The 7,500-nt window shown below is 55.2% G+C and overlaps 1 protein-coding gene across 1 annotated transcript in view; it reads left to right on the forward strand.

Annotated features, from left to right (window-relative positions):
• stx18 (syntaxin 18) overlaps positions 1-7,500 on the forward strand; it is a 23,209-nt gene that overhangs the window by 4,143 nt on the left and 11,566 nt on the right. The window lies entirely within an intron of this gene.

Raw genomic sequence — 7,500 nt, forward strand, 5'->3', positions numbered from 1 at the left:
CTATTGGGTTTAGGTCTGGAGACTGGCTAGGCCACGGCAGAACCTTGATATGCTTCTTACAGAGCCACTCCTTGGTTATCCTGGCTGTGTGCTTCGGGTCATTGTCATGTTGGAAGACCCAGCCTCGACCCATCTTCAATGCTCTAACTGAGGGAAGGAGGTTGTTCCCCAAAATCTCGCAATACATGGCCCCGGTCATCCTCTCCTTAATACAGTGCAGTCGCCCTGTCCCATGTGCAGAAAAACACCCCCAAAGCATGATGCTACCACCCCCATGCTTCACAGTAGGGATGGTGTTCTTGGGATGGTACTCATCATTCTTCTTCCTCCAAACACGTTTAGTGGAATTATGACCAAAAAGTTCTATTTTGGTCTCATCTGACCACATGACTTTCTCCCATGACTGCTCTGGATCATCCAAATGGTCATTGGCAAACTTAAGACGGGCCTTGACATGTGCTGGTTTAAGCAGGGGAACCTTCCGTGCCATGCATGATTTCAAACCATGACGTCTTAGTGTATTACCAACAGTAACCTTGGAAACGGTGGTCCCAGCTCTTTTCAGGTCATTGACCAGCTCCTCCCGTGTAGTTCTGGGCTGATTTCTCACCTTTCTTAGGATCATTGAGACCCCACGAGGTGAGATCTTGCATGGAGCCCCAGTCCGAGGGAGATTGACAGTCATGTTTAGCTTCTTCCATTTTCTAATGATTGCTCCAACAGTGGACCTTTTTTCACCAAGCTGCTTGGCAATTTCCCCGTAGCCCTTTCCAGCCTTGTGGAGGTGTACAATTTTGTCTCTAGTGTCTTTGGACAGCTCTTTGGTCTTGGCCATGTTAGTAGTTGGATTCTTACTGATTGTATGGGGTGGACAGGTGTCTTTATGCAGCTAACGACCTCAAACAGGTGCATCTAATTTAGGATAATAAATGGAGTGGAGGTGGACATTTTAAAGGCAGACTAACAGGTCTTTGAGGGTCAGAATTCTAGCTGATAGACAGGTGTTCAAATACTTATTTGCAGCTGTATCATACAAATAAATAGTTAAAAAATCATATATTGTGATTTCTGGATATTTTTTTTTAGATTATGTCTCTCACAGTGGACATGCACCTACGATGACAATTTCAGACCCCTCCATGATTTCCCCGTGTGGAGAACTTGCAAAATAGCAGGGTGTTCAAATACTTATTTTCCTCACTGTATGTGTGTGTGTGTGTGTGTGTGTGTGTGTATATATATATATATATATATATATATATTATTCATAAAAAATTCTAGGGGTATCAATAAACGTGTTTTGGAGAAAAACAATTATTTCATAATGTGATTTCCCCCCCACTTTCAATTCTTTTACTTCAATGAAAGGTTTGATTTTTGATTTTTCTCTGTGATTGAACAGAACTCAGAGGAAGTTTTGCATGAGATGTGAAGAATGTGAATTGATTCAGATTATAATTATATAAGTCTGACTTTTTATCTCATAATTATGATTTTATTTGTCTGACTATTAATCTCAGACTTTTTAATGTCATAATTACATTTTAGTGTGTCGAGGAGTGTGTCGAGGAGTGTGTCGAGTGCAGTGCAGCACACTGAAAGTTTAGAGAGCCTTTGCTCTTGCTCGCAACGGGGCTTACTTGACAACAAGTTCATATATTCTAACGAATAGAAATAACCTTAAATAATGTATCTATCCGTCTCTTATGTGTACAGTTACTTTCAGAGTGGACGCGCAAGTGGTTGCCGTGGTAATGAATATTTCCAAAATTCCCCAGCTTAACTTCCCATGGAAATTTACCGGAAACTTTCCGCCCCCTTTGCATATATATATATTATTCATAAAAAATTCTAGGGGTATCAATAAACGTGTTTTGGAGAAAAACAATTATTTCATAATGTGATTTCCCCCCCACTTTCAATTCTTTTACTTCAATGAAAGGTTTGATTTTTGCCAATTTTTAAAATGAAATATCAAAAGGATAAATGATGCAGATTTTTTATTTTTTTTTACAGCCATTTTTGATCATACTTACCCAGGGGTATGACTAATTCTGAGCACGACTGTATATATGTGTATATCTGATGTGTGTGTGTGTGTATATGTGTGTTTGTGTGTGTGTGTGTGTGTGTCTATCTGATGTGTCTGTGTGTGTGATGAACATGTTTCTCTGTGATTGAACAGAACTCAGAGGAAGTTTTGCATGAGATGTGAAGAATGTGAATTGATTCAGATTATAATTATATAAGTCTGACTTTTTATCTCATAATTATGATTTTATTTGTCTGACTATTAATCTCAGACTTTTTAATGTCATAATTACATTTTAGTGTGTCGAGGAGTGTGTCGAGGAGTGTGTCGAGTGCAGTGCAGCACACTGAAAGTTTAGAGAGCCTTTGCTCTTGCTCGCAACGGGGCTTACTTGACAACAAGTTCATATATTCTAACGAATAGAAATAACCTTAAATAATGTATCTATCCGTCTCTTATGTGTACAGTTACTTTCAGAGTGGACGCGCAAGTGGTTGCCGTGGTAATGAATATTTCCAAAATTCCCCAGCTTAACTTCCCATGGAAATTTACCGGAAACTTTCCGCCCCCTTTGCAACCCTATTGAGGAGCGTGTTGAGGAGCGTGTTGAGGCGCGTGTTGAGGCGCGTGTTGAGGAGCGTGTTGAGGAGCGTGTTGAGGAGCGTGTTGAGGAGCGTGTTGAGGAGCGTGTTGAGGAGCGTGTTGAGGAGCGTGTTGAGGAGCGTGTTGAGGCGCGTGTTGAGGCGCGTGTTGAGGAGCGAGGAGCGTGTCGAGGAGCGTGTCGAGAAGCGTGTTGAGGAGCGTGTTGAGGAGCGTGTTGAGGCGCGTGTTGAGGAGCGTGTTGAGGAGCGTGTTGAGGCGCGTGTAGAGGCGCGTGTAGAGGCGCGTGTAGAGGCGCGTGTCGAGGCGCGTGTCGAGGCGCGTGTCGAGGCGCGTGTCGAGGAGCGTGTCGAGGAGCGTGTCGAGGAGCGTGTCGAGGCGCGTGTCGAGGCGCGTGTCGAGGCGCGTGTCGAGGCGCGTGTCGAGGAGCGTGTCGAGGAGCGTGTCGAGGAGCGTGTCGAGGCGCGTGTCGAGGCGCGTGTCGAGGCGCGTGTCGAGGCGCGTGTCGAGGAGCGAGGAGCGTGTCGAGGCGCGTGTCGAGGAGCGTGTCGAGGAGCGTGTAGAGGCGCGTGTCGAGGCGCGTGTCGAGGCGCGTGTCGAGGCGCGTGTCGAGGAGCGTGTCGAGGAGCGTGTCGAGGAGCGTGTCGAGGAGCGTGTCGAGGAGCGTGTCGAGGAGCGTGTCGAGGAGCGTGTCGAGGAGCGAGGAGCGTGTCGAGGAGTGTTGAGGAGAGTGTTGAGGCGCGTGTTGAGGCGCGTGTTGAGGCGCGTGTTGAGGCGCGTGTTGAGGCGCGTGTTGAGGCGCGTGTTGAGGCGCGTGTTGAGGCGCGTGTTGAGGAGCGTGTTGAGGAGCGTGTTGAGGAGAGTGTTGAGGAGCGTGTTGAGGAGCGAGGCGCGTGTTGAGGCGCGAGGAGCGTGTTGAGGAGCGTGTTGAGGCGCGTGTTGAGGCGCGTGTTGAGGCGCGTGTTGAGGCGCGTGTTGAGGCGCGTGTTGAGGAGAGTGTTGAGGAGCGTGTTGAGGAGCGAGGCGCGTGTTGAGGCGCGAGGAGCGTGTTGAGGAGCGTGTTGAGGCGCGTGTTGAGGCGCGTGTTGAGGCGCGTGTTGAGGAGCGTGTTGAGGAGCGTGTTGAGCGTGTTGAGGCGCGTGTTGAGGCGCGTGTTGAGGCGCGTGTTGAGGAGCGTGTTGAGGCGCGTGTTGAGGAGCGTGTTGAGGAGCGAGGCGCGTGTTGAGGCGCGAGGAGCGTGTTGAGGAGCGTGTTGAGGCGCGTGTTGAGGCGCGTGTTGAGGAGCGAGGCGCGTGTTGAGGCGCGAGGAGCGTGTTGAGGAGCGTGTTGAGGTGCGTGTTGAGGAGCGTGTTGAGGCGCGTGTTGAGGAGCGTGTTGAGGAGCGAGGAGCGTGTTGAGGAGCGTGTTGAGGCGCGTGTTGAGGAGCGTGTTGAGGCGCGTGTTGAGGCGAGTGTTGAGGAGCGTGTCGAGGCGCGTGTTGAGGCGCGTGTCGAGGCGCGTGTCGAGGCGCGTGTCGAGGCGCGTGTCGAGGAGCGTGTCGAGGAGCGTGTCGAGGCGCGTGTCGAGGCGCGTGTCGAGGCGCGTGTCGAGGAGCGTGTCGAGGAGCGTGTCGAGGAGCGTGTCGAGGCGCGTGTCGAGGCGCGTGTCGAGGCGCGTGTCGAGGAGCGTGTCGAGGAGCGTGTCGAGGAGCGAGGAGCGTGTCGAGGAGCGTGTCGAGGAGCGTGTCGAGGCGCGTGTCGAGGAGCGTGTCGAGGAGCGTGTCGAGGAGCGTGTCGAGGAGCGTGTAGAGGCGCGTGTCGAGGCGCGTGTCGAGGCGCGTGTCGAGGCGCGTGTCGAGGCGCGTGTCGAGGAGCGTGTCGAGGAGCGTGTCGAGGAGCGTGTCGAGGCGCGTGTCGAGGCGCGTGTCGAGGCGCGTGTCGAGGCGCGTGTCGAGGCGCGTGTCGAGGAGCGTGTCGAGGAGCGAGGAGCGTGTCGAGGAGCGTGTCGAGGAGCGTGTCGAGGAGCGTGTCGAGGAGCGTGTCGAGGAGCGTGTCGAGGAGCGTGTCGAGGAGCGTGTCGAGGCGCGTGTTGAGGCGCGTGTTGAGGAGCGTGTTGAGGAGCGAGGCGCGTGTTGAGGCGCGAGGAGCGTGTTGAGGAGCGTGTTGAGGCGCGTGTTGAGGAGCGTGTTGAGTAGCGTGTTGAGGAGTGTGTTGAGGCGCGTGTTGAGGCGCGTGTTGAGGAGCGTGTTGAGGAGCGTGTTGAGGAGCGTGTTGAGGAGCGTGTTGAGGAGCGTGTTGAGGAGCGTGTTGAGGAGCGTGTTGAGGAGAGTGTTGAGGAGTGTGTTGAGGAGCGAGGCGCGTGTTGAGGCGCGAGGAGCGTGTTGAGGAGCGTGTTGAGGCGCGTGTTGAGGCGCGTGTTGAGGCGCGTGTTGAGGCGCGTGTTGAGGAGCGTGTTGAGGAGCGAGGCGCGTGTTGAGGCGCGAGGCGCGTGTTGAGGAGCGTGTTGAGGCGCGTGTTGAGGCGCGTGTTGAGGCGCGTGTTGAGGAGCGTGTTGAGGCGCGTGTTGAGGAGCGTGTTGAGGAGCGTGTTGAGGAGAGTGTTGAGGAGTGTGTTGAGGCGCGTGTTGAGGAGAGTGTTGAGGAGCGTGTTGAGGCGCGTGTTGAGGCGCGTGTTGAGGAGCGTGTTGAGGCGCGTGTTGAGGCGCGTGTTGAGGAGCGTGTTGAGGCGCGTGTTGAGGCGCGTGTTGAGGAGCGTGTTGAGGCGCGTGTTGAGGCGCGTGTTGAGGAGCGTGTTGAGGAGAGTGTTGAGGAGCGTGTTGAGGAGTGTGTTGAGGCGCGTGTTGAGGCGCGTGTTGAGGCGCGTGTTGAGGAGTGTGTTGAGGCGCGTGTTGAGGAGCGTGTTGAGGAGAGTGTTGAGGAGCGTGTTGAGGAGAGTGTTGAGGCGCGTGTTGAGGCGCGTGTTGAGGCGCGTGTTGAGGCGCGTGTTGAGGAGCGTGTTGAGGAGCGTGTTGAGGAGCGTGTTGAGGCGCGTGTTGAGGAGCGTGTTGAGGAGCGTGTTGAGGAGCGTGTTGAGGAGAGTGTTGAGGCGCGTGTTGAGGAGCGTGTTGAGGCGCGTGTTGAGGAGCGTGTTGAGGAGCGTGTTGAGGAGCGTGTTGAGGAGAGTGTTGAGGAGTGTGTTGAGGCGCGTGTTGAGGAGCGTGTTGAGGAGCGTGTTGAGGAGTGTGTTGAGGCGCGTGTTGAGGAGCGTGTTGAGGAGCGTGTTGAGGCGCGTGTTGAGGAGCGTGTTGAGGCGCGTGTTGAGGAGAGTGTTGAGGAGCGTGTTGAGGAGCGTGTTGAGGAGCGTGTTGAGGCGCGTGTTGAGGCGCGTGTTGAGGAACGAGGAGCGTGTTGAGGCGCGTGTTGAGGCGCGTGTTGAGGAGCGTGTTGAGGAGAGTGTTGAGGCGCGTGTTGAGGAGCGTGTTGAGGAGCGTGTTGAGGCGCGTGTTGAGGCGCGTGTTGAGGCGCGTGTTGAGGAGAGTGTTGAGGAGCGTGTTGAGGCGCGTGTTGAGGAGCGAGGAGCGTGTTGAGGCGCGTGTTGAGGCGCGTGTTGAGGAGCGTGTTGAGGAGCGTGTTGAGGCGCGTGTTGAGGCGCGTGTTGAGGCGAGTGTTGAGGAGCGTGTTGAGGCGCGTGTTGAGGAGCGTGTTGAGGAGCGTGTTGAGGCGCGTGTTGAGGCGAGTGTTGAGGAGCGTGTTGAGGCGCGTGTTGAGGCGCGTGTTGAGGAACGAGGAGCGTGTTGAGGCGCGTGTTGAGGAGCGTGTTGAGGAGAGTGTTGAGGCGCGTGTTGAGGCGCGTGTTGAGGAACGAGGAGCGTGTTGAGGCGCGTGTTGAGGCGCGTGTTGAGGAGCGTGTTGAGGAGCGTGTTGAGGAGAGTGTTGAGGCGCGTGTTGAGGCGCGTGTTGAGGAACGAGGAGCGTGTTGAGGCGCGTGTTGAGGCGCGTGTTGAGGAGCGTGTTGAGGAGCGTGTTGAGGCGCGTGTTGAGGCGCGTGTTGAGGAACGAGGAGCGTGTTGAGGCGCGTGTTGAGGCGCGTGTTGAGGAGCGTGTTGAGGAGAGTGTTGAGGAGTGTGTGGAGGCGCGTGTTGAGGAGCGTGTTGAGGAGCGTGTTGAGGAGCGTGTTGAGGCGCGTGTTGAGGCGCGTGTTGAGGCGCGTGTTGAGGAGAGTGTTGAGGAGCGTGTTGAGGCGCGTGTTGAGGAGCGAGGAGCGTGTTGAGGCGCGTGTTGAGGCGCGTGTTGAGGAGCGTGTTGAGGCGCGTGTTGAGGCGAGTGTTGAGGAGCGTGTTGAGGCGCGTGTTGAGGAGCGTGTTGAGGAGCGTGTTGAGGCGCGTGTTGAGGCGAGTGTTGAGGAGCGTGTTGAGGAGCGTGTTGAGGCGCGTGTTGAGGCGCGTGTTGAGGAGCGTGTTGAGGCGCGTGTTGAGGCGCGTGTTGAGGAGAGTGTTGAGGCGCGTGTTGAGGAGCGTGTTGAGGAGCGTGTTGAGGCGCGTGTTGAGGCGCGTGTTGAGGAGCGTGTTGAGGCGCGTGTTGAGGCGAGTGTTGAGGAGCGTGTTGAGGAGCGTGTTGAGGCGCGTGTTGAGGCGCGTGTTGAGGAGCGTGTTGAGGCGCGTGTTGAGGCGCGTGTTGAGGAGCGTGTTGAGGCGCGTGTTGAGGCGCGTGTTGAGGAGCGTGTTGAGGAGCGTGTTGAGGAGCGTGTTGAGGCGCGTGTTGAGGCGCGTGTTGAGGCGCGTGTTGAGGCGCGTGTTGAGGCGCGTGTTGAGGAGCGTGTTGAGGCGCGTGTTGAGGCGCGTGTTGAGGCGCGTGTTGAGGAGCGTGTTGAGGAGCGTGTTGAGGAGAGTGTTGAGGAGCGTGTTGAGGCGCG

The sequence above is a fragment of the Abramis brama genome (assembly GCF_963993115.1).
Source record: "Abramis brama genome assembly, chromosome: 13".
NCBI classification, from domain to species: domain Eukaryota; kingdom Metazoa; phylum Chordata; class Actinopteri; order Cypriniformes; family Leuciscidae; genus Abramis; species Abramis brama.